The following is a 26,356-nucleotide window of genomic DNA, read 5'->3' on the forward strand; positions in this document are numbered from 1 at the left end:
GTTATTATACCTTGTGTATGTGTATTTTGATATTTTCTTTTTATAATTCCTCTGGATTTTCCGTCTTGTCATTGAATGAATTATGAACTACCTACTCAAAATTGGGAGTTAGATTATGCATTAGAGACCGCATATTAAGGATAAAATGTATAATGAGTTGCTGATATTTTTATGTCAAAGTATAATTTTAATAGTAAAATTTGAAAAGTTGCTATATATAGTCCGACGTGTTAATGTAAAATTCCTCGCCCATAAACGATATTTTGTCAGCATTTCCCTATGATCGCTTGTTCATTTTAAAAGGGTTCTACTTCGCACGCCATTAGAACGCTCTTATAGGCGTCTATTGTTCCGCTAGCAGCTATATTGAGGCTAAAAATACAGGCGTGCCTAGACAAACTGAGATTCCGGTCCCAATGTCAGCTTTTTGTTGAGTCCCATAACCAATTCACACCCTCGGATTTCCGTGGGTGTTAGGTACCAATAAAGATTTTGTTGAATGGATAGTATGATGATAGTCAATTCGTTTGCTCAAGTGATAGTTATAGACCTAAGCATTATCAATTTCTAGGGCCATATATTGAACTAACGGTCATTGAGGCACCTGAATTGGACATTTACGGGGTACATTAATACTGGGTCTATTGACAGCAGTGTGTGAAATGTGAATTTACCGTTTTAAGGTGAAATCAGTGAACACGAGTGGCGTAAAAATGTATATTGCACGGCCTCACCTGTTAAATAGCAGGATAGCACGCATTTATAGTTATATTCGTATGATAGATGTGCTTATAACATGAAACAGTACTACTAATTAACATTATGGTTGTTGTACAGACCTTTGTATTTTTGCTGCTGGTAGGCAATCTGTAACAAAGTAATGGTGGATTAGAATTGTTTGCGTCTTAACACAAATCATAACATAAGCTTTTATAAATGTAACACATTAAATGTGGAAATGAAATAAAGTACTCGATTATTCTCAGCAAATATACTTATTTAGTACGATTAGCTATTTTGCTGTCGGAACCAGAAACCTTTTTAATAAAAATAAGTAATCATTTAATTATTTTTGAACATCAGCATTTCATTTCAACAGTTATCTCTCTTTGCTTCCCAAAAATCTTAAAATAAGCATACAAATAATAGTCTGATTTGTATTTTTCGTTCAAAACATCTCTGCTTTACACACCATTTCATGGGCACCGTTATTTCCCCACATTTAGGGCAAGGGCAATGGCAATGTTACCACTTCATTACCTACGCAACATAAATTTAATTTTCACATAAGTATATACGTATACCATTTTTATTCGTAAATTAATCTATTGCTCTTCTGTCAAGAGTATCAAGAATTTAACTGTTTAAAAGAGATGTACTTGTGTTTACTGTTTATTTTACATTCACAAATATTATTATTATGACATTAGTAAATGAAAACGCATAAAGATTAAGTTGCTTTGAACTGCTTAATTCTATTCAATAAAAAAAGATTTTAAAAGAAAAATACGCTTATACTCTTTGGAACACAAAACAATCAACAAGCCACAAAATATTAAAAAGAAATTGGAATTCTCAATTTAAATTCACCAATTTATGTAACACCTCTAAACGGTCGACCTCCGTGTAATACTCGGTCATAAGCTAACACGATGTTTAACAAGATTCAGCCCTAATAAAATGAAGCTCGGGACCGGTAATGGGAAACTAATTATGGATTCAAAGTGTTAAACATCTTGTCCGCATATACTAAATGGGAAATCCTATGTAAACTTTGGATGTATAGTTTGTTGTATCAATACTATAAACGTGGACATCTCATCATTAAACTTTAGGATTAGGTGTAAAGGTTAAGTTAAGGCTTTGACTCATCAATTGTATTCATGTAATGTACAGGTAGGTAGATACATTTTTGGTACTCCCTATCGTTAACCTTTGGCGGTTAAGTACTGAAACAATCGAAATCTTAATCGAATATTAATGTCTTTGGAATAAGCGTCGGAAAACAAAATGCAAAATACTATAAATAAAGGTGCTGTATTGTTTTATAAGTCTTCCAGATTTGACCATACTTTATACCCGCTTTTGCCTTAAGTATGGCAACAGTCAAGTTGTGTTTTATCCCCGAAAAGCTTTTGCTCAGTCTATAAACTTTTACTTTAAAATACGTTAGTCTAGTCGTTACTTTTTATGAATATTATCCCATTTCAAAACAGCATTACCTACCTGAATTTACAACTACTTTATTTTAATTTCAAATGCGAATTCATTAACGGGAGTTTTCATTATCAATTAACTGACAAAAATTATACAAATTTTGCTATAGATATTATTAAATAAGGTAAATTCTGTTTAAATATTCTTGTTTAAAATGTTTTAAATTAACAACTCAGAGGGGGGAAACTCACTGATCGTAATTTGAGCTGAGTAACTTGGCTTTTTTGGGGACCTCAATTTAAAAATTATATTATACAATTAAAAAGAAAATTCAGTAACCTTCAAAGAGTGTCGGTTGCCCTTTCAGCAAGGTAACGAATTTAAGGGAATAATAAAATAATTCTTATCATTGTGAAGTTATCGTTGATAGAAAATGTTTGGTAGAAACTGCGTAATTAGAAAGGCTGGTTTCTTGTAATTGGAAATATGCAAACTCAGAGCATCATAATCCCCTGAATGTGTGCGACGTCTTGCCTCGTAAGCGCCGACAGAATTTCGGACGGCCTGCAAAATTACCTTTTAAAGTAGTAAGATATATATGTACATATTTGTGTACTTAGCACAAACAAAGAATTGGCTAAGTCCGACTTGCACTATACTTGTACCGAAACACGTATGTTATACGGGAGTTACATATCTATATATTTTTTTATTTAAGTTTTACATTTTGTAATAACTTTCCTGCAAATGTACAAATAACAAAAATATTATCATGAAAACGCAAAACCGCTTATTCTCAATTTAGAAATCAGATAAAATCAGTAAAGGATTAAGCAGATTTCATTTTTTCCCGAAAGTAGCTTTAATCAACTGCGAATTCACACTGCTGCCCGTTTCCAATTCCTAGGAAAATCTTTCAGTCTTAATCAAGTTTAGCGCCGTGCAGGGGTTTATCTGTATTGAACAGACAGATTCGCACATTCACTAATTCCGAGTTTGGCTTCCTACGAAATAAAGGAGTGCTCAATGTTACGTACCTACAATTCAACTCCAGTTATCCATCCAAGTTTAATCAAAATTAACCCTTTCCTTGTACCTACTAGGTATATGTTTAGTTGACTTGACTTCTAATTACTAATTTCGTGTCTGAAAATGTTAAGAATACATGAAATTTCTGCAGTTTGTGGTGCGAAGTAAATTTCTAGTTTAAATTCGAGACCGCTTTAAAGCAATTTCGTGAAGTATGTTTCACGTTGGTGTTATGTACTACGTTGTAAATCAAAACATGTTTTAACACACGTCTCTATTATTTTATTTAGTGTACATACATTAGGGTAACGCTTATAAATACTCGTACCTTTTAGGGATTAAACATTAATTTAAATTTAGCAGACCCTTTGAATGTAACTGAATATTTTATAAGAAATATGACTCTTTATTTAACTCATACACAGAATTTAATTGATACATACCAACAGCGGTAGTTGGAAATTCCCACCAATTTTTAATTATAAGCCAACTGACCTATTAAAATGTACCTAACTAAATTTTGTTCTACCTACGCAACGTAGTACTATAAATAAAAGTAGGTTATAAATAAAACCTAAAAGTAATTCAAACCATATTTTTAAAGTAAAATGTGTCTGACAAACTTATGAATGTTGTGCGCTCTAGGTCACATTGAAACGTTTGCTTAAATCTAATCTACAAGCTGAATATTCATAAGTAGTCAGTGAATACGATGGGTCAGCCACTAATTTGTGTAAATCAAACGTGACTAATCTTAAATTTAATTTGCTGAAGACCTATTTGTTTCGCGTTTGTATTACTGTTATGGCCTCGTGTGTCGGCGTCCTCGATTTATAGCTTGTATTGTGTGCGTTCATTTAAGGATTTTATATGTTTGTTTACGGTAATTCATTTTACGCCTAGAAATTTATTGTTTCACTTCTGATCTTATGATAGTAAAAAACAGCAATAAATTGTTCAGTGTTGGCTGCAGAAACACCGTATTTTTTCTATTAGAACTCGAGTTAGGGGCGTGTCAGTTATGAATATAAATTCAATTACGAAGCAACGAGTTTTTGTCCCGTAGATAAAGTTTCTAACATTTTTTCACAGAGTCCTACCGCAGCATAAATTAAAATTGTACCAAAGGCTTTAGTAATAAATAAACCCAGATGATTGCCGGAAAACTGTAGGGAAACTTTTAACGAAGTGATTTTTGTGTAAAAATAAAGTTGGTGGCCATTCCACCCGGTTAAACGAATACTGAACAGCTTTTATGACGTAAAATTATTTCAACTATGAGAACGTACAAATTGAAAGCATTTTTGAAAAAGTGCTTTTGGTACCTAATTTGAAAGCAAATGTTTGTAAATAGGTACACTTTCTAGTCCAACTGGCTCGGTGAAGCCCTTGCCAAGTTCACATGATTGTACGTAAACAAAAAATAACATATTACAGGTATACACGTACACTTAACTGTTTTAAGACCGTCCGAATGTACCCGAAATACGTCAAAAGCAAAAAGGTAAAAATTGAAATGATGCGATGGAATTAAATTTCCTTTGAATATGTTAGGAGGGTACATAACAAGCGGTCGCACCGGATGATGGCGAACAATAAGTCAACCCGAGCCCTGATCACTGTGCTGCGGGTTGTTCGAAAGAGATACCGCGGCCCTAGTACATAAAAGGCCTATGACGGAACACGACGATTTTAGTCAGTAAGAGTCTGACACTCCCTCACCGCTGCTAACCCACAGCGGGAGGGGTCATTTGATGATTTTACGTCGCTAAAAAAAAAAAAGCCCTGATCACTGTGTAAATTCGAATTACCTTCTATTTGCCTACCTACGATATCAACAGGAGTTCACTTTTTTTCGTGAACATTCGGTGTCCTTAAAATATACCTTTAGATTGCAGATTTATCATTACGTAAAACATTTTTTTTTTTGTATTTTTTATAACTGTGCATCTAACAAGGAAAAAACAAAAGTTCAGTAATAAAATCAATCAGTGATATTATTGATTGATAGAAACAAGGAAACAGCTACATATTTATTTACTTTCATCGTCTTCGGGGAATATTACACCCTCAGAGCCTGAGGTACCAAACAAAATGATTCCTATTATTAGGTATTATTTTAGTAAAAAGAAACGAATATGTTCTTTAAAAAGAAATCTTCGTGTTTATATTCATTTCATCACGTAGCTGTCTTAGCTCGTAATATCGTACATTATTCATGAACACTAATGAGTCAACCCTTCACATTTTCAGTCTGTCCATTGTGCAGTTCTAAATATAAACGTTTGCACTTTTCAACAATTGAATAAGTAGGTAACTTTAAAACTCCAGAAGCGCAGCGAACGATAAAGATACAGAAATTTAACTAAAGGGCAAAAGTAAATATATCCATATTTTCTTTTATAATTTAGGCAGTCTATCATCCTTAAAATCAGACAAGAGGAATCGGAAACCAATACGATAATCCAATTTTAGACATTCATTTGTCTTTATTATTGTTGAAAGCCAGTCAACGATTGAGAGCCCCTTGAGAATTATTTCAATTTGGGTCAAAATATTACGGGTTATCAACGGCCTATAACAGCATCTTAAAAATTATTGTTGCGTATGAAATGTTACAGATTCTCATGTAAGACCCAAAGTCATATATAATTTTATTACTAATTGCGTTTCAAAGTTCAAAATGTCAATCAATATAGAGAGGTCAAGTCGTAGGAATGAGGATTAATTGTTAATAAATAGAAACAATTTTACTGTTAGAGTAACGTGAATCTCTTCGAATGTCAGTAGGCCGGGAAATTTGGGCAGAGGCACGTCACAGGCTCTTAGTAAAATACTCTGTGTGATACACAAACAAATGCCGTTGTTTTATTAGGACTACTTTAAATATGGAGTCAAAACAAATTTTGTTTGAAGATCATCGATAGAACAAAGCAGTAGGTATGTTGGCTTTCGTACTTTAATACTGATCTAGACTTGTAGTAGAATAAACAAAAGCCTGTGGTAGTTAAGCTCCAACATGCTCAGTGAGCATGCGAAGCATGGAACGTGCGAAGTACGAAGCATGAGCATTGCTCACGCTTGAGGACTGATGACACACTGATGACATTTTACACTACACGCTTATCTAAATGACAAACCCCTTGTGAACAATAGATATTTTATTACGACACTATTTACTAAGTAAAAAACGTTTTTTTCACTACAAGCAATACAAAGGCCCGGAAAACGTTAATAAAATCAATAACAAGCAATATCCGTGATTCCATTATTGATGGCTAACAAAAAATCTTAAATAGAGGAAATTGTATAATGTTTTGTTTCTTTTAAAGTTATTGTAACAAATAAGTTTATCACTGGGGACGTCAAACACAGTCCGTTCGATGCGTAGGCGGCACGTTTTACAATCCGACACTGGCGCATAGATGCTGCTATCGTATTTATTATGAATCTATATCGCAACTGGTATTAGATTAAGCATTTTAAAGTAGACTGTAGTCGGTTTATAGCAGCATACAGAGAATAAATATACAGAAATGTAATAACGTTTTGACTCACAGTAACTTATATGTTGTACGAAGTCGACACAGATCGTAAATGAGAACACATTTAAGCATAGATTGTTCTAATCGACTGATATTGATATGCGCTTCATTACGTCAAAGCAAACGCGCACTATGATATCTTAAATGCCGAATTAATGACGCCATAGCCAATCTATCTAGCCTTTAACGGCCACTGATGACGTTGCAAGAATGTATAGAATCGCAACAAATGATGGAACATAGATTTCCGCGACAGTGTGTCGGACATGTGCCAGCGACGGACGCGATTCTGAACGGTGACCACAACCGACGTCCTATTGAGGCACGCCGCAAATCGATCAGAAGCACGTCACACAATGAATGTCACAAACAAAGATACGAAACTCGACGTGTCGACCAGTCGACGATGTTTCGTGTAAACTTGCATAATAGCCTTCTAGCGGGAACGGTGATGTAAAAACGTAGACGCTTTGACAAAGGTATACGCACAATAAACTTCTACCTACCCCATATGATCGATCACCTGTGTGTGTGTGCCATGTATGAAATGTCCACTTTAGCATACAATTATAATGAAAATAACCGTACTACGTAGCAATCTCTTAACACAAAGTCGAAACATGTTTTCATTTGATTTTCACCATGTACTTGTTGACCTTGTGTTTTACCATGGTTCACATAAATTAACACAATAAGTACGTAAAACTAGAAATAAATTCACTTAGGCACTATTTCGTTTTTTTTTTCAAGAAAACTGATACTTAGAAATCATCAGTTAAGATACTTTCAGACGCCATTGATAAACTTTAATAGCTTTCTACAGTTACCATGCAAAACTATCTCAGACAATATAAAAAGCTGAGTATTTGAGCAAACAAAGCGGTCTTCGGTCATGAGAGAACACGTAGGCACAGCTAGTCTATCAAACTACAAAGCTGTTTGCCGAACACGGTCTCTCGTTATCCTCGTAGTCGGTCGAGTGTGGGACGGCTCTTTGTTAAAACCTTCATAGGACCTCTTAAAGTCTCCGTGTAGATCGAACGAGGAACTGTGTCATCGAACAATAGGAATCGCTCTAATATACGTTTATCTTTGGACAGATGCCTACTGATTACGTCGTCCTACCCTTTTTATTGCCAGTCTAGTGCTGGTACTGAAGATTTAGCGATGAATACTAGCGTAAGTACTTATGAGTAGGTACTCTTTTTATAAAATAGGAGTTATGTTCTCGAGAACCTCTGGCTTTAAATCTGAACAATGCTTAGGACATTTAAAAGATATGAAAATATCTAGATAGATACCGCTAACTTAGACAGATTTATATAAAAGTTTTTAGGCACCTTTCTAGGTTGGAAACTCAAAAAAGATAACAAATCATGATTAGGTAAATAACACAGTTTTTTTTTATGAACACAATGAATTTATGTAACAACTTGACAAGCAACAAAAAGTAAGAAAAATGTAAACCTACGTAATTTTGTTTCGTAACTTTTGAGTAATAATTTTCCGGCCATCCCAAGGCTTAAACTTAGACACACAGAACGTGACTTGTTAATCTGTTTTTGTGCATCGGTCGCCAACTCTTTACAAATTAAGATTTAACTCTGAACTTTTATTTTTGTGACTTTGTTTGTAGCGTCTCTGTCTATTACTATGAGCATACGTTTTACATAATACTGGACATACACAATATTCCATTTAATATTTTCAAAAATCTCTTTAATAAACATGTAAACGGTTAAGAGATGACTACAGCAAAAACAAAATAACATTAAGTTGATGAAAAAAATGCGCGTTTATAAACCTCATTTACTAAAATATCCAAAAACACATTTTCCGGGACTGTAAACCGAAGATTCCATTAAGTAATCACAGGCCCGTTAACTTAGATTTTTATGATAATGAAATAGTGTGATTCCGTAAAAGCTTTTTAACTGCATATCAGGATGCATACAACAGTCATCTGAAATGTCTGAGCGTCAATGAAACTGTAAAATAACTTTACTGCCGTCCGGTGGGGCACAGGAACGCATAATTTCACCGTAAAACTCAGTTTTATTATCAACAACAAGGCACAACTCTTTACAGTTTACTAAGCTGCGGACGTAACGCCTGCAGACGTACACAATACTTCATATTTTTATATCGCCATCGTTTTACATGAATATAAAAAGTTTTGCATAACACCGTTCTAAGTAATATACGTTTATTGGGACCACCATATGCAGGGTACCTTATAAACTACTGAACAGTGAATATCTCAATATAGGAAGTATGTTAAAACTTTATATCCTTGATGGTCAACCCTCGACTTTGTTTCAGATTGTTTACAACTAAAAGTTAGTAACTTTACGCGTATAATATTCACGGTAACCAGTACCTGAATAGGATTCAATCGGGTTTGTCACTCCACATCAATTTGCATGGGGAATGACACCGAAATCGACAACAGAATAGTCTTTATTTGATTCACGTCGCCGTCGTCGGGTAGTCACAAAGTATGACGTGATTCACCTTGAATCTCTACTAAAAGGAATTTCATTTTCACCCCTAGCTCTGAATACTTTTGAAATATTTGGAATCTTAGCAACTGGGCCAGTAAATCAATTTTTTTACGCTTTCTTAAAAAATAAAATAACGTTTATTTATATTTACAACATTTCAGGATATTTCATTCACGAAAATGTATTCTTCAATACAAAGACCTCACAAAACATGACGTGTTTTCGAGTTCCCATAAAAAGTTTAAACTTGTTATCCACTTTACGTACTAACTTGATATTCATTTTAAAATCACGTACACGAACGTTACAGAGTATTAAAACACCTTCACGCAACTAAAGACTAACTTCATTACGTAGGTGGCGGCGTAGCAAGCTACGTGATCTAAAATCGTGCTACGAGGAAGCTACGGCGTAGTCTCGTAGACTTGGATGGTAAACTGAACGACCCGCGGACAGTGGACTCAACTAGTGAGCAAACATTGCAATTGGTTTATAAATGAAATCTCAGAGCAAAGACTCTTGGCATTGATGGAGAATCCCATGGAGTCGAGTATTATATCTATACATTCGTACGTAACATGGTTTTTGTTTTCTCGACTATATCGTTAATTTTAAATTAAATATTTTAAGGACAGGCAGAAAATTGTTGATTCAATAACAATGTTAAATTCGATAATTATCTAGAACCACAGAACCCTTGTATAAATGCACTAAATACCTGCTACCGCACTGAGTCCTCATCAAGTGCTTAATAAGCGGTGCTATGTTCATTGGGAGGCACAAATCATATTTGGATGAGTGAAAATCGCATAACGTTCATCAGCATACCACAGATCGTACTCAATGAAGTGAAATGTTACCGCAACGTGCACTAATATTGAATGATAACTTATTGTACTTTATCAGTATGTAAACTTTTGTATGTGAGAAATATCAGTGAGTGATTTGTTTTAAATACTCTTTTTCTGTTCAAGAGTATTGTGCGATTCAGCCTTCACACAATGAGATTATATTACCATTGACCCGACGAGAAGAGTGATTTTTATTTCTACTATCGATATTAACTACTGTAATGAATAATTAATGACATGCTTAGGGCTCAAAATAGCAATTTGAAACTATAGGTACCTATACTATTTTAAAAAACTCACATCAGTGAGGTATTTACTGAACAAACGCAAGTAACTTCAAATATAGAAAGTTTTTCGACCGAGCTGCTTCCATTGCTCACGACTGTACCTATCTCCTTCAAGTTCGTGCACCCGATATCTAAAGTTCGCGCCATATTGCATCAAAATCCGCTTAGTTAATTAAACACAAATGAGCTACCACAAACCTAATCCTTTCTTATTTAGAAAGCAATCTAAAAGACTTTATATGAACACATTTCACAACACTCACGAAACTATTTCGTTCAACATTTAAATATTTATGTGACAGTAAGACCTTTGTACCAGAATATTTCGTTCAAAAATTATTTCTGACGCGATAAGTTTAATAAAATAAATGTCAATTTGATTGGTGTTCGCGTAACTCCTGAGATTTATGTTGATCTGCTTTGGAAAATTAATTGGTGTTCTAATCTGACGATTTTGGATCCGTACCGTTTTTGTGAAAATATTTATTTTTCGTCCGTTGATATGTTATACTAACAACACCGTCACTAAGCGGCGTGTGTTGAAAAATGAATTAACTATTTTATTGAATACTAGTGGCCCGTGGCTATGCAACCCTTTTTTACAAAAAAAATGTGATAAATGAAGAACCGCTCGACGATTTTATGCAAACTTCACAACCATCTAAGCCTAAACATTTGGTTTCGATAGATGAAACCGTCCTTGAGTTATAAAATTACTACGAAAAGGGGCACTCATTTTTATATTTATAATTTCTTGTGTCAGCTGTATTCAATTAATATAATATGAACTAAATGAAAATGAATAGATGAGTGGATACTATGCAACATGATTTAATCACCTTTATCTACACTCAACTCTCTTTGTCGGGCCGCCCACTCTATGACAATAAACCGATTCTCTATGAGCATTAGCAAATAGACTGTTAGCGCGCGCGGGATTAAACTTTAATAACATTTTATTGATACTGATAGTTCATGAACTAATATATTATGAAGTCGACTAGTTTTTACTATAAAACGCAGGTGTTATGATACTCAGAAAGTAACATGTTATAATTTTATATCAATTTACATCAATTTTAGTTTGCTCGCGTTGAAAACTGATACAATATTTTACATAAGTAATTTATTATATAACTAGCTGTTGCCCGCAACTTCGTCTGCGTGGGCAATTTAGAATCGTCAAAATACTACTTATCCCGTAGCTGCATTCTTTCACGTGACAGTATAATTAGGATTAGCACTTAGCAGTCGCATAGATTCATTGATCAAGGTTGTGTTGTGGATGTGACCATTTATCTAAACAAAAGAAGTAAAGTTTGTGTCGTTGTTCAGCCAATTTGGAAAATTATTACGTATGGTGCGTAAGTAATTTTCACAGGAAACAGCTATAATCTATGTCTACATGCTTTGAGTCTGACAAAGCTGTCATTTGTACATTTTCTGCAGCTGCTGCGACTAATCAGAAGCCAGAAAGTCTGTCAGTCTTACCATAATATGGATATCGTCTTGTGTAGTTGACTGGATTGTAGATAGGTAGTCGCTCCAAGCAAAATATTGGTACTCAAACAGATTCAGTGACTGGAAGCCAACACCAACATAGTTGGGGAATAGCTGGATGGATGATAAAATGAGTCATCATCATCAGCAGGCGCATAGGGTAGGATAGTTTCACTTACTCATGGTAAGGCTGACCCCACATTATGCGTGCGCGATCCTCGGGCGTGTGAGTAGCGCGGGCGTCGCGAGCGCGCTGCGTGAACGTCGCGTTTTGCTGCCCTGCGGCATGTATGAAGAGTGCAAGCGACGCGCTCGCGGCGAGCACGCGGCGCTCGAGTTGCGTTCTTAACCCTTCGCCCGCTATCCCCGCCGCCCGCTAAACGCCTTAGCAGTTAAACGTCAAGGAGAGCGGCGCGTGCGCGCCGCGAGCGCGCTGCAAATGCCGCAGGGCAGCAAAACGCGACGCTCACGCAACGCGCTTGCGACGCACGCGCGGCGCCCGCGCTACTCACACGCCCGAGGATCGCGCACGCCTAATGTGGGGGAGGCCTAAGCCGGGACTAAACCGAAATGTTTGCATTAGTTCACGAATAGGCAAAATGTACGTATCTGTGAGAGTCCACTTCATGTGTTCGTACTTGAAACCTGCAGTTTTGCCAAGATTTTCAGAATGTACGCTCGCAATTTGTCATTTCTTGGTGGAGCCAGCAAATCAAAAGAAACATAAGTGTTGTATACTGTGCGTCACTACCGCACACCGGGAAAATTTCGCTCTTGCGGAGGACGTTTATATACCATATTTTGTGTCACACGTAAACAGGACGACAGTAAGTATCCACCGAAACACTTTCAAAGATCTGATGAACGAACAAATCAGACCTGACTTGGTCACCTGGGATCAATCAGAACTCTATGAAGCGATAATACGATTTGGCTCCTACTGTTATTGTGGTTTCTGAAAATTTATTCACCTCATTCAACGATGAATGTAATTCTGATGGTACTATTAAGAACACTTGCTTAGCGCAGAAGCTGACGTTGGCAGGCCAACTCTTTTGACTTCTCGAATAGGATACCATTGGTTTTTGTGCAATGCACACCTGCAATGCATTCTGGATTAGGATAGGATATAGGTGGATAGGATTTGCAACAGAGAACAATTCTGTCTTTGTGATTAAATGACATCAAACGTAGTTTTATATAAAAGGTGTTTTTTAGGGTTTTTAGACTTGGCTCGGGTCTTACTGAGACTGTTCGTAATCGTGAACAGTGTATTTGCGATCAGAATTTGAAAGTAAGCATGTCTCTGGTATGCGGCGCGTAATTTGTACGTTTTCAGACGCATAAAGCATTTTACGTGTGTATGGTATTAAATAGAGAGAGCTCCCATTTCTTATCTGCACTTTGTATCTGGGCTTGTTTTTAAAGCTACAGAATCCTACATTACCTACCTCACGCTTAGCAGCGCCTGCGAGAGATAGATCCTCATTTCTTCTAGGATTAATTTTACATATTTTGCATCAGAAAAAATAATTAAGGTCTACTTAATACTACTCACTCAAAGTAATTTGTTTTAAGGCCACCACATTAGTGGAAGATAAGCTAAACTATGTTCATGAAAAAATCCTGATATGAACTCCATCTGTAACTTTAAATGATAAGTAATTGTTCCACTAAAGTCATCATTTTTGACATAATGTTCAAAAAATAATTTAGATGGCACCGTTTTAAATTTGGCCGAGAACTATTAATTTTCCTTTCATCAAGGTAATAATTATAGTTGGATTTTGATGTGGCACGGCAAACTGACAAACACAATTGAAATGTCTATCGAAAAATTACACTTCGTGTTAAAATATGGTGAATTACGGAAAATACACAACTCCATCTGTTGAAATAATAATCCTCTATAAAGAATGTATGGTAATATTGTCATTTACCACCTCGCTCCTTTGACAAATTGGATGTATTTTATTTACCACAGATGAAGCTACTTTAACCTTGGCTAAACAAAATTTTCATTTTTTTTTTCTTCCGAAGTTACTTATAAAGGTGTGATTTTCTGTGTAAAGATTGATAATAATATGCCGATCAACTAATATAAGTACAACATTCAAATGTACAGTTTTGACAAATAGATTGCGTGTCGTAATATTTTACATCTTGAATTCACAAAATTAATCATATCTTTCGATAGAGTGAATCGATTTCGATGAAACAAAAACTAAGTAATACCCCAAGTTACGTAGAATTTTTGTATATAAGCATTGTCTGCATTTAATTCGTAGATTTTACGTGAATCCCGAACAAACAAACAGATAAACAGACAAACAGACAAAAATAACAAAAATGATGGAAATGGGTTCTGTTAGTTATCCTTTAACATGCTGGCTATTTTTTTTGTCAATTTCTTCAATGTACAAAAATTACTTTTCTACAGATTTATTATATGTATAGACTATACACCACGTTTTCTAATTATCTCATGCTTCAATGAAATCCTCATAAAAGTAGGAACTTACAACCTAAATGTAGACTAATCTACTTTACTGAATTAAAACTGTCACCAAGCAGTCGCGGTCAGACTAATGCTCTAATCACTATCTACTTTTGATGACATCAGGCTAATAGATCACTGAGAATGGACGCACAAATCGAAATCACCTAAAGACCTTGATAAATTGGCGACATACATAGAAAAATAACAATTGATTTTATAACGATACAGAAACTATTAGAAGTTACAGTAACAAGATTGTATCCCGATATCAATACCACAAATTCAATTTAGATGTTCTACGTCAAAAACAGACCCAAATCTCATTATATATTAAGATACATAAACTAGGATAGTAGTTCTTCTTTTAAACTCAACAAATACCTACTTAACATACTTCCATAAGCTCACTAAGAAAGGTTAATTGTTAACAAGGGCAACAGGTGACAAATAAAATTAGTCGACCGTTACTAATGAAAGGTGGAACACCTAGGGACGTTAAGTGGCTATTGCACAGATTACCTACGAACATTATTCCGCTGAAATATTCGCTAGACTAGAAAAATATCGAGTCGCGCTCGTCCTCGATAATTCAATGTACGGTATCTTTACATTTACGACAGCTACATGTGGGGAAGGAAATAAATATTCCCTTCTGTTTAGATGTAGAGATTTGTGTTGCCTGCCAGCCCTAATCCAATGGAATTGGAAAAATAATCCAACAATTTCAAACTTGGAACATAGACATCCAAGATCCACGCGATTGCATTTTGTAAGAGTGCTTTCTAACTCGACGCTTAACTCGATGTCAGCGAGTTAAATCGAGTAATTAAGTTAAATTGTGTAATTACATATTTATCTCAGAAATTGGAATATCTTACGTAATAAGCATGTGAAACTAAACGGCAGAAAATTACCTAAGAAATTAGCTTTAATTCCAATATTTCGTGTCTAACTACGAGATTATTTTAAATTACAGAACATTTAAGTTACCTCCTCTTATTAGAGACTTGTTAATTTATTCTAAATCGTGTTACATACATTTACAGTGCTAACGATTTGAACTGTGTGATCTTGAGATCTTGCGACAAACACTTTTCTTAAGGTGTGTTCTGACTACATGCACTTTATTTTTTCAAGAGTTTATCGTCATTAAAGTTTGAAAATGTAGAAATCTTTTTCTTACCACATTTCCCAAAAACTTAATATCCCGTCAAAGTGAGTCTAGACTGGCCGTCACCGGTTTAGTATTCTAGGATTTACTGCAAGTTTACGGTTATTTAATGGTTCATACGTTAATAACTTTATATTAAGTGACAACGTTTCGGTTTAGTGCCAGACACTATACATTAGTTACTATATTAGCGTTGACCACTTGACTGTTTTCTAAGTTTCACTCAGAATCTATTATATCTAGCAACTGTTGGTAAGATTTAAGAAAATCTTTGTTAAATTTTCCCATCTGTGGTCTTGGATTGCGGCACCATCGGAATATGTGAGTGAATAATTAGAGAATGCGTTTGCGCATACGGTCGTACGCCAAATCGGTCTAGAGGACATAAGATCAATTAATCAAAACTATCTACATAATTACGTAGATAAATTATATCAAGAAAAAGTTTTGACACACTACCCGAATTCCGATTACACGAAGGGGTGATTTCAGTTACGTGTCGGGAAGTCGGAAACTTTCCCCGATGGTCGAGGTTTGTGGTGAACCAGCCCGGCTTGTTGGAACACCAGCACCAATTTATCCCACCAAGTAATAAATACTTTACTGCTTTATATTAACCAGAACTTTATAAGAGTTCTCTTAGTACTGGGTTACATAAATTTTATTCGATTTCCCAGTAAAACTTGTTCCATTTCTATTATATAGTTTGGCAAGTTTCCGTATTAGCAACCCTTACCAATTGGATTCGCTACACTTGCCTCGTAATAATTTCCTAAGTGTTTTTGTTCGAAAGCCTAAACAAAAAAGTTTGGGATGAATAAGCTGTTACCAACTATTAAAACAGCCTATAAACTTATAAGAAACTGATATAGATTTGTGTTAAGAAATAACTTTGTGGTTGTATTGAAATAAACTGATTTTGAAATGATCGTATTAACAGATATGCTGTTCTACTTAATTTAATCCACAAGCAGGCAAGAAAGGCACACAATTATAGCATCTACCTACTAAATGTGTGTCATTTCGTCATTATGCTGAGTGAATCCCATTCTCTAAGAAATCGGACCCTGTGCTACTATAAAATCCCACGTAGAAGATGTTGGTATAAATTATCCAAATATGGAACTGTATCCATGACTACCACAGTAACGAGACATATCAGTCACTCCCACGGATAAATAAATTTATTTAGTGTTTATTTTAAAATACATGGCACGACATCTATCAGCGAGCGACTTTATAATTCAGCGGCAACAAAATTAATATTCATTGCCGCTTCAGCACCTTAATATAGCGAGAAAAAGAAAAAAAAAAACAAATAAGCTTAATTAATTTAAGAGAAATTTATTAGCACCTCGAGTTACGTTTTTGCAACCCTTTAAGGCTTATCCGGGCGTTTAATTACTGCTTGCAAGAGACTGCTGTGTCATCGTAGGCAGTTCTTGAAATTACCAACTACTCGGCAGACTTTTGGAATGTTCATTTTACTCTTAGGACCGCCATAGAACTATGTAGTCTAGCACGATTGGTACGGTCACGAATCTAGGTACCTTTATCAGACTATTCCGTTTCTTTTAATTTGCGAACTAAACTTCAATATAAAATACTGATAGGTATGACATTTTTATAAGACTTATGAGTTTTGCATTTCAGGCAAACCTAATTAATTTTAGGGGCAAACATAAATGTATTTTTAGAAATTTTCCCAAAAAAGGTCTTATTTAAGAGACAGACATTCTATTTTAGTTATTGCAAACACAAATAGTGGGTGACATTTGAAAGGAAAGACACTGAGCTTTATCTAAACGTTTGCACAATATGCTTAAAAATTCATGCTTATGTCAGAGAAATGAAGACGACTAAACTAACGTAAGTCAGTTTAAAATATTATTATTATTTTATCATTTAAAACATTCTATATTTCTTCCTAAATGTTTTATGAAATTGTTCTTATTAAATAACAACCTCCGTGATAGACAGGTAGACTTGATTGATTATTATGAACGACTAGCTGTTGCCCGCAACTTCGTCTGCGTGGGCAATTTAGAATCGTCAAAATACTACTTATCCCGTAGCTGCATTCTTTCACGTGACAGTATAATTAGGATTAGCACTTAGCAGTCGCATAGATTCATTGATCAAGGTTGTGTTGTGGATGTGACCATTTATCTAAACAAAAGAAGTAAAGTTTGTGTCGTTGTTCAGCCAATTTGGAAAATTATTACGTATGGTGCGTAAGTAATTTTCACAGGAAACAGCTATAATCTATGTCTACATGCTTTGAGTCTGACAAAGCTGTCATTTGTACATTTTCTGCAGCTGCTGCGACTAATCAGAAGCCAGAAAGTCTGTCAGTCTTACCATAATATGGATATCGTCTTGTGTAGTTGACTGGATTGTAGATAGGTAGTCGCTCCAAGCAAAATATTGGTACTCAAACAGATTCAGTGACTGGAAGCCAACACCAACATAGTTGGGGAATAGCTGGATGGATGATAAAATGAGTCATCATCATCAGCAGGCGCATAGGGTAGGATAGTTTCACTTACTCATGGTAAGGCTGACCCCACATTATGCGTGCGCGATCCTCGGGCGTGTGAGTAGCGCGGGCGTCGCGAGCGCGCTGCGTGAACGTCGCGTTTTGCTGCCCTGCGGCATGTATGAAGAGTGCAAGCGACGCGCTCGCGGCGAGCACGCGGCGCTCGAGTTGCGTTCTTAACCCTTCGCCCGCTATCCCCGCCGCCCGCTAAACGCCTTAGCAGTTAAACGTCAAGGAGAGCGGCGCGTGCGCGCCGCGAGCGCGCTGCAAATGCCGCAGGGCAGCAAAACGCGACGCTCACGCAACGCGCTTGCGACGCACGCGCGGCGCCCGCGCTACTCACACGCCCGAGGATCGCGCACGCCTAATGTGGGGGAGGCCTAAGCCGGGACTAAACCGAAATGTTTGCATTAGTTCACGAATAGGCAAAATGTACGTATCTGTGAGAGTCCACTTCATGTGTTCGTACTTGAAACCTGCAGTTTTGCCAAGATTTTCAGAATGTACGCTCGCAATTTGTCATTTCTTGGTGGAGCCAGCAAATCAAAAGAAACATAAGTGTTGTATACTGTGCGTCACTACCGCACACCGGGAAAATTTCGCTCTTGCGGAGGACGTTTATATACCATATTTTGTGTCACACGTAAACAGGACGACAGTAAGTATCCACCGAAACACTTTCAAAGATCTGATGAACGAACAAATCAGACCTGACTTGGTCACCTGGGATCAATCAGAACTCTATGAAGCGATAATACGATTTGGCTCCTACTGTTATTGTGGTTTCTGAAAATTTATTCACCTCATTCAACGATGAATGTAATTCTGATGGTACTATTAAGAACACTTGCTTAGCGCAGAAGCTGACGTTGGCAGGCCAACTCTTTTGACTTCTCGAATAGGATACCATTGGTTTTTGTGCAATGCACACCTGCAATGCATTCTGGATTAGGATAGGATATAGGTGGATAGGATTTGCAACAGAGAACAATTCTGTCTTTGTGATTAAATGACATCAAACGTAGTTTTATATAAAAGGTGTTTTTTAGGGTTTTTAGACTTGGCTCGGGTCTTACTGAGACTGTTCGTAATCGTGAACAGTGTATTTGCGATCAGAATTTGAAAGTAAGCATGTCTCTGGTATGCGGCGCGTAATTTGTACGTTTTCAGACGCATAAAGCATTTTACGTGTGTATGGTATTAAATAGAGAGAGCTCCCATTTCTTATCTGCACTTTGTATCTGGGCTTGTTTTTAAAGCTACAGAATCCTACATTACCTACCTCACGCTTAGCAGCGCCTGCGAGAGATAGATCCTCATTTCTTCTAGGATTAATTTTACATATTTTGCATCAGAAAAAATAATTAAGGTCTACTTAATACTACTCACTCAAAGTAATTTGTTTTAAGGCCACCACATTAGTGGAAGATAAGCTAAACTATGTTCATGAAAAAATCCTGATATGAACTCCATCTGTAACTTTAAATGATAAGTAATTGTTCCACTAAAGTCATCATTTTTGACATAATGTTCAAAAAATAATTTAGATGGCACCGTTTTAAATTTGGCCGAGAACTATTAATTTTCCTTTCATCAAGGTAATAATTATAGTTGGATTTTGATGTGGCACGGCAAACTGACAAACACAATTGAAATGTCTATCGAAAAATTACACTTCGTGTTAAAATATGGTGAATTACGGAAAATACACAACTCCATCTGTTGAAATAATAATCCTCTATAAAGAATGTATGGTAATATTGTCATTTACCACCTCGCTCCTTTGACAAATTGGATGTATTTTATTTACCACAGATGAAGCTACTTTAACCTTGGCTAAACAAAATTTTCATTTTTTTTTTCTTCCGAAGTTACTTATAAAGGTGTGATTTTCTGTGTAAAGATTGATAATAATATGCCGATCAACTAATATAAGTACAACATTCAAATGTACAGTTTTGACAAATAGATTGCGTGTCGTAATATTTTACATCTTGAATTCACAAAATTAATCATATCTTTCGATAGAGTGAATCGATTTCGATGAAACAAAAACTAAGTAATACCCCAAGTTACGTAGAATTTTTGTATATAAGCATTGTCTGCATTTAATTCGTAGATTTTACGTGAATCCCGAACAAACAAACAGATAAACAGACAAACAGACAAAAATAACAAAAATGATGGAAATGGGTTCTGTTAGTTATCCTTTAACATGCTGGCTATTTTTTTTGTCAATTTCTTCAATGTACAAAAATTACTTTTCTACAGATTTATTATATGTATAGATGATTTCTGAGGCTGATAATCTTGTAGCTCTCTCTTCAAATAAAATGTTACAGGCGGTAGGTATATTTTTTATTAAAAATTAAATTAAGTAATTTGGATTGATGAAATTAAGATTTAGACTAGAAAATAAATAAGGAAAGCCTTAAAAGATTTTTACACGTTAATATTACAGCCTCACTTAAGTAAATCTTAATTTTTACATAAATTATCGACATTTAAAATTTTATTTTCTTTACATGAATACTGTTTGACAGCCGCATGATACCGAGATAATGATGAGAAAATATGATGAAGTATGACATGTTTGTAATTAAAAATTTCAATCGGCAGCTTAATTTATAATGTCTCAATTTTGATAAATCTGTTACCCACGCATCGATAATTCTTTCATTTAAAAATTGATCGGGCATATAAAATCTCTTTGGTCGATTTCCGATGTAAGCTTCAATGCACGCTTCTCGCATGCTGGATTAGTATTAATGGGATTATGTTTATTTAAAAATATAACGTCACATTTTATTTTCGTCTTCTAACAAGTATTCGCGCATTCTTAGCTCAAGTATGTTTTTTTCTGAATCTGAGACGATGGTATAAAATAAGCTGATAATGACTGTATTGTTTTAAAGCCCCGCAAAAGAGTGATATGATTTAAAGGTCACACTTAATAGGTACTCGGATTTTTACTTTTGTTATTTTGCCTTTTCTAAAGAAAAATAAATTGGGTTCAGATAAAAATGTCGCTACAATCAATGTAACCACGACGCTGAAAATATAATTATCATTTTCAAAACTCTTTTCCTTAAAACTGATCGTATACAGAGCTTTCCCTACAATAAAACATTTGTACTGAAAGATACACTGGAACAATGTCCTATTGTACTCCTCCACTTGATCTGAAGTCCATTGTATGAGGGAATGTTGGTGAGAAATTATTTTCAAAATATTTTTGTAACTTCGAATCTACATATCTATACTAATATTATAAAGAAAAAACATTTTTTTCTTTGTTTGTATCCCAAAGTCTCCGAAAGTGATAATGCGGATTTGAAAAATTCTTTAACTTTTAGAAAGCTATACCATTTCCGAGTAACAAAAGCTATATTTTATCCCGATACAGGCAGAAGTTTCCACGGGACGCGGGTGAAACCGCGGAAAAACTGTTAGTCTGAAGTTTAGAAAGTCAGTTGGCTAGTTACAATTCAGATGTGAGGCATATTACGAAATATATGTTATTGAAGTGCTACTTTGAATAAAGGTCAAGCCCAGTTGCTGTCAAAAGTAAGAAGGGCACATACCTACATTATCAATTACTTGTGTCCATATCACTTCTGGTAGTAGTGACGTAATACAAGTGAGAATGTATCTGTGCCGTGTCTCTTATTTTCAGAGAAAATGTTTCAATTGTTTTCTAAATGAATACTTGAAAATCGTCATCGTAAATAACAGCTTTAAGCTTATTGTTGAAGTTGTGTTTTTATTTATTTTGGCGTGAAAACTATGCAGCTTACGTATCAAAGGAGATATGTTTTGACCAAAAATTACTAGCTTTATTATTTATCACTGATTCTTACTACGATTTGACATTAATAAGATTAATTAGGACGAGTGTTAATTGGAACACTGTGACAATACCATATTTAACACCTTTCACGAGTTAGCCACATTGGTTTTTAGGTACTAATGTGACTTTACAGGTGACTATTGCAATTTGCTAGATGTTCATTTGATTACGTGTGACTAAAAAGCCTGGAAGCTAAATGTCCGAATTAGTTCGTTTTTCACTAGGATTTTGGAGTTAGGAGTTGTATGTGTTAGCAGTTTTTCAGTCCAATAATAAAATATTGATGTAATTTGTATTGGTGTTATAATTGTGTAAAATTTACATTGCGTTGCAATTAGAATTTTATAAAACGAATATTTTAATTTAATTAAGCTTGAACTTGAATTTAAAACCTCTTAAAATATTATTGAGAAATCTGATCAATTAATTTAATTATCTTCTTATTGAATTTACGTTAAAATGTTGTTGGTGGTTTTTTTTTATTGCTTGTTTAATAAATGAACGGCGCAAAGAACAATTATAAGTTTTTAATATATATTATTTCAATAAAAAATTATTTTAATACAGAAAAACTACTTAATGATAGTCTGCACTCCTTATTACCTGACGTTCTAACGAAAAAACAACTTTTGAACTTATATGTTGGCTTTACAGCCAAGTTTATTTTGTAACGAACTTTCAAAAACTCTGTCAAAGTTGAAGCGAATAAGTATAATAATTTGATATTGCCCTTAACATATCTAATATTGTTTTTTTGAATATTTATTTTATTTTGTAGTTAACTAGTATTTAAATATTATTTTTTATCTAAACAGTCCGGAACCGACAGTAAAAATAATTTGTAACCAGATAAATATTTACGAAGGTGCATAAAACCCATAAATCAAATCTGAAATAATCGAAAACTTAACATTCATAACGCATCTAACAGCTCACATTCAAAGTACGTGATATTTAAGTCATACATTTCCATGAATATTTTTCTACACGATGGAGCAATGTGTTACATACCTGAGCTCTATGTGTCGGGAACAGGAACGTCGGATCGTCACAAGTGAATACTTCGAATCACGTTTTCGAAATGATCGCGCGCATTCAATAACAAAGTTTCAGGCATGCAAAAGCTTATATAGGTGTCCGCCCCGCCCACCGACCGCCTTCGGGCGGGACGAGGCGCGCGCTACAGCCTTCGAGCGTAAAACTTAACGCGACCACAACTTTTGTTCCGAACTTAATTGTAACTTAGTAACTTTTTAACTCCCGAATTTGCGTGAAAGGATTTTTTGGCAACCGTAACTTTTGTACAGGCATATTTTTATTTAGACAACCTGTCATTTCATATTTGTTCAGCTTTTAAACCAGTTTCTTGCGCACGTTTAGTATTTTTACGAAATTTTTATCTCTATATTTTTAGGCGATATGTAATCATTGATATTTTGTCAAATAATATTGGTTTAAAGAAATCAAACCGGGTTTATGTAAACATTTCAAATACTTTTTCGAATTGGTGACATGTAAGTGTGACAAATACTTTTATTTGAACCCAGAACTTAGCTAAAATGTTTTTTTACTCTATTTATATTGCGAAGTGTTTACAATAGTACAGTGCAATATAAAATATAAATATAAAGAAAACATTTTTACCAGTAACATTAGGTATGATTAAATAAAATGTTGAGGAAAAAATACAAAAGTAATGGAGTTTCGTTTTCAATAAAACATCAATTCCCAGATGGAGGTACCGCCTCACCTAAGCCTAATTGTAATAGAGAACAGATCTTCACGAAATCTATGAAAGTATTGTTATGTAAGTGGATGCATCTGATGAAATAACTCCTACGCCGTATTTTTCTAGAAAAAACGAAGTTTTAGCATTATTTAAAACTGAGCCCGTGCAATCAATGCCGAAAAACTTTTGAGCGAGTGTTGAATCTTAAAGGGAACTTATCTGCATCTAAAGACAGGGAAAAAGTAAAGACTTCATACCAGTTTACTTCATAACTCAACGTGATTGTAAAAAAAGAGTTTATAAAAAATAAAGGGTCAATTAGGTTTCATCTGCAATACATACATAGTGCCTAATAATACTACACCAAGCTGGTGAATGTAGCCTTTCTATTCAGGCTTACATTAATTGTACTAAAGGAGCACAATCTACAGGTGTCTGTAAGGTTATTCAGAGCTATTCCCCATTCACCAGTTTGCAGTAGGTACAAACATATTATGCGATTCTATACCATATCGTTAAGGGTTTGAATAATTCAAACGTATTATGGAACCCTTTTATAAGTCGTGAATAATATTTGTATTTATGCATGCCAGGGTTTGTAATGCAACAATATTGTAGGGTGTGCTTTGAAAATATTTTTCAGGTTATTTTTATAAATAAAATCCTGCAATGCAAGATGAATGAACTAGTAATCACAATGTTGACAATATTCAGAATTATTCTTGCTTTTCGTCACCATCAACAATTTATATTGGTCTACTGCTAGGCACAGTTTTGTAAGGTATAATCATAATTATAAAATTGTTAGCACTAGATATCATCAGACATCCTTACACCTACGTAGGTATACATAGGAAGCTACCGGACATCATTTCCCATAGACATTTCCTACGTCAAAACACTCATGCAGCAATCAATCACTCGAGAACCACTTGAAAACAATAATTACTTACACATTGTGTTTACATAAAAAGCAATTAAAAACGATTTTTGTTTGACGTACTCCAATTTCACAAATAGACGGTGCCCATTATGGATATGTGATCAGCGTAATGTGAATGATCTTATAGTTAGGGGAAGCTACTTTCAAGTATTATTATTTTGGAAAAGTGAAAATATTGTCCAACAGTTAAACTGGGCTCTAAAATAATAGTGTTTCCTTGCCTAACAATACTTCATAAATCAAATCAAAAACAATCAAAAATTAGGTACGCTTTTAAATGGTAGATAAATTCCTCTAGTTTCTCCCAGCTAAGTAGCGATCAACGGTATTAGTGATCAACATAGTCAATCAGGCGTAGGTACGTACATCGTGACCTACAGAAACAGTTTTTTGGGACACTCATAAGTGACAACAAGATTGCCAATGAAAATAAAACTGTCTACACAAAAACTTAGGAAGGACCTTTTTGTAAAATTTCAAGACACACTCTTTAATCTGAACTTTATCTTGTGAAGAATAAAGTACTTTTTCGGATGGACGCCTATCTCGTGTAGTTTATCTTTCTTAACAGATGAATGAACCCTCACGCAGTAGAAGAATATGTAAAATTTATCCCATTCTCAGTGGGTGCTTGGAGTAAACTGCTATCTACTCGATATTGTTTTCCAACGATGTTTTCCACATTATAAAATCTTAGAGATGTTTTATTTTAACATGCCATGAAACATTTATTAGTTATACAGCTGCTTTCAGGAATATTGCCTGTAAATTGCATAAGTAGCCATCCTTATTTACAATAAAGGTGCTTTAAGTGTAAATTGTAGAATTTGTATCAGTTCCGCTATGGTTATAAAGCTATTTTGTCACAATAAATGCATGGATATAACAGTAAATAATACATTATGTATAATTCATATACCTAGGAAATAAATGGCATATAAGAAACTTTCCAAAAATAAGAAAATGGCTTAGGACATGATTATGACAGATGTAATGGAGAAATACACCATTCTTCCGAATACAAGAAATTCAAATTCAGGAATCATCCTTTACTTTGATCCTTTTAGATACCTTATCTCATAATTCTCAAGTAAATTGCGTGGGCCAGTTTGTTGAAATAATCTTAGAATTGAGGTAAACCCACACGATTGTATTCAATTCTTCATATCCCTAATATGGAATAATTTTTTCGATTTAGGTATACCTATTTCCGTTGAAGAAAAATGCTAACGTGGAACATTTGAATCCCACTATTTATCTACAAAAATATGTATTGAGACGTAACCAAATACAATAAAAAATGTTGAAAGCTCGTATCATTTATCTTTCTAGGTATGTAGATTTTTCCGTCCTTCTAGTATAAAAAAATCTTACTAAGTCGACCCAGAGGCTTGGACTAGTTCATGCAAAAACAATAATAATAATCGAGTCCTTATGATCGTGACATATGTATCCATGCTAAACTATCTTACTTACTTACAAATCTGTCTGGCCATAAAACAAGGCTCTTAATGGACACTTTCCCTGAAGCCGTAAAAGGAGACCCATTAAAGTTATACCTTACCGATTTTGACGTGCCAAGAGTATTGCTAATGTACATTACCCATTTTCTATTTAGCACAAGAATTGTGACTAAATCACAACCAGCAATGGATGTGCGAAAGATCGGTAATGTAACACAGTGTGAGGCAGTGATTAACATTTTCGGCGATAAATCGGTCATTAATATCACACATGGGAGGTTAATGCGT

The 26,356-nt window shown here is 34.9% G+C and overlaps 1 protein-coding gene across 2 annotated transcripts in view; it reads right to left on the reverse strand.

Annotated features, from left to right (window-relative positions):
• Nucleotides 1–23,036, reverse strand: part of LOC124632100 (short neuropeptide F) — a 54,587-nt gene extending 31,551 nt beyond the window's left edge. For both annotated transcript variants that reach the window (XM_047166767.1, XM_047166766.1), the window contains exons 1-2: nt 22,945–23,036; nt 840–867 (exon numbers count right to left, since the gene is read on the reverse strand). The gene's annotated coding sequence lies outside the window, so the exon portion shown is untranslated. The remainder of the gene's footprint in view (nt 1–839; nt 868–22,944) is intronic.
• Nucleotides 23,037–26,356: the final 3,320 nt, after the last annotated feature.

The sequence above is a fragment of the Helicoverpa zea genome, chromosome 7 (genome assembly GCF_022581195.2).
Source record: "Helicoverpa zea isolate HzStark_Cry1AcR chromosome 7, ilHelZeax1.1, whole genome shotgun sequence".
NCBI lineage: Eukaryota > Metazoa > Arthropoda > Insecta > Lepidoptera > Noctuidae > Helicoverpa > Helicoverpa zea.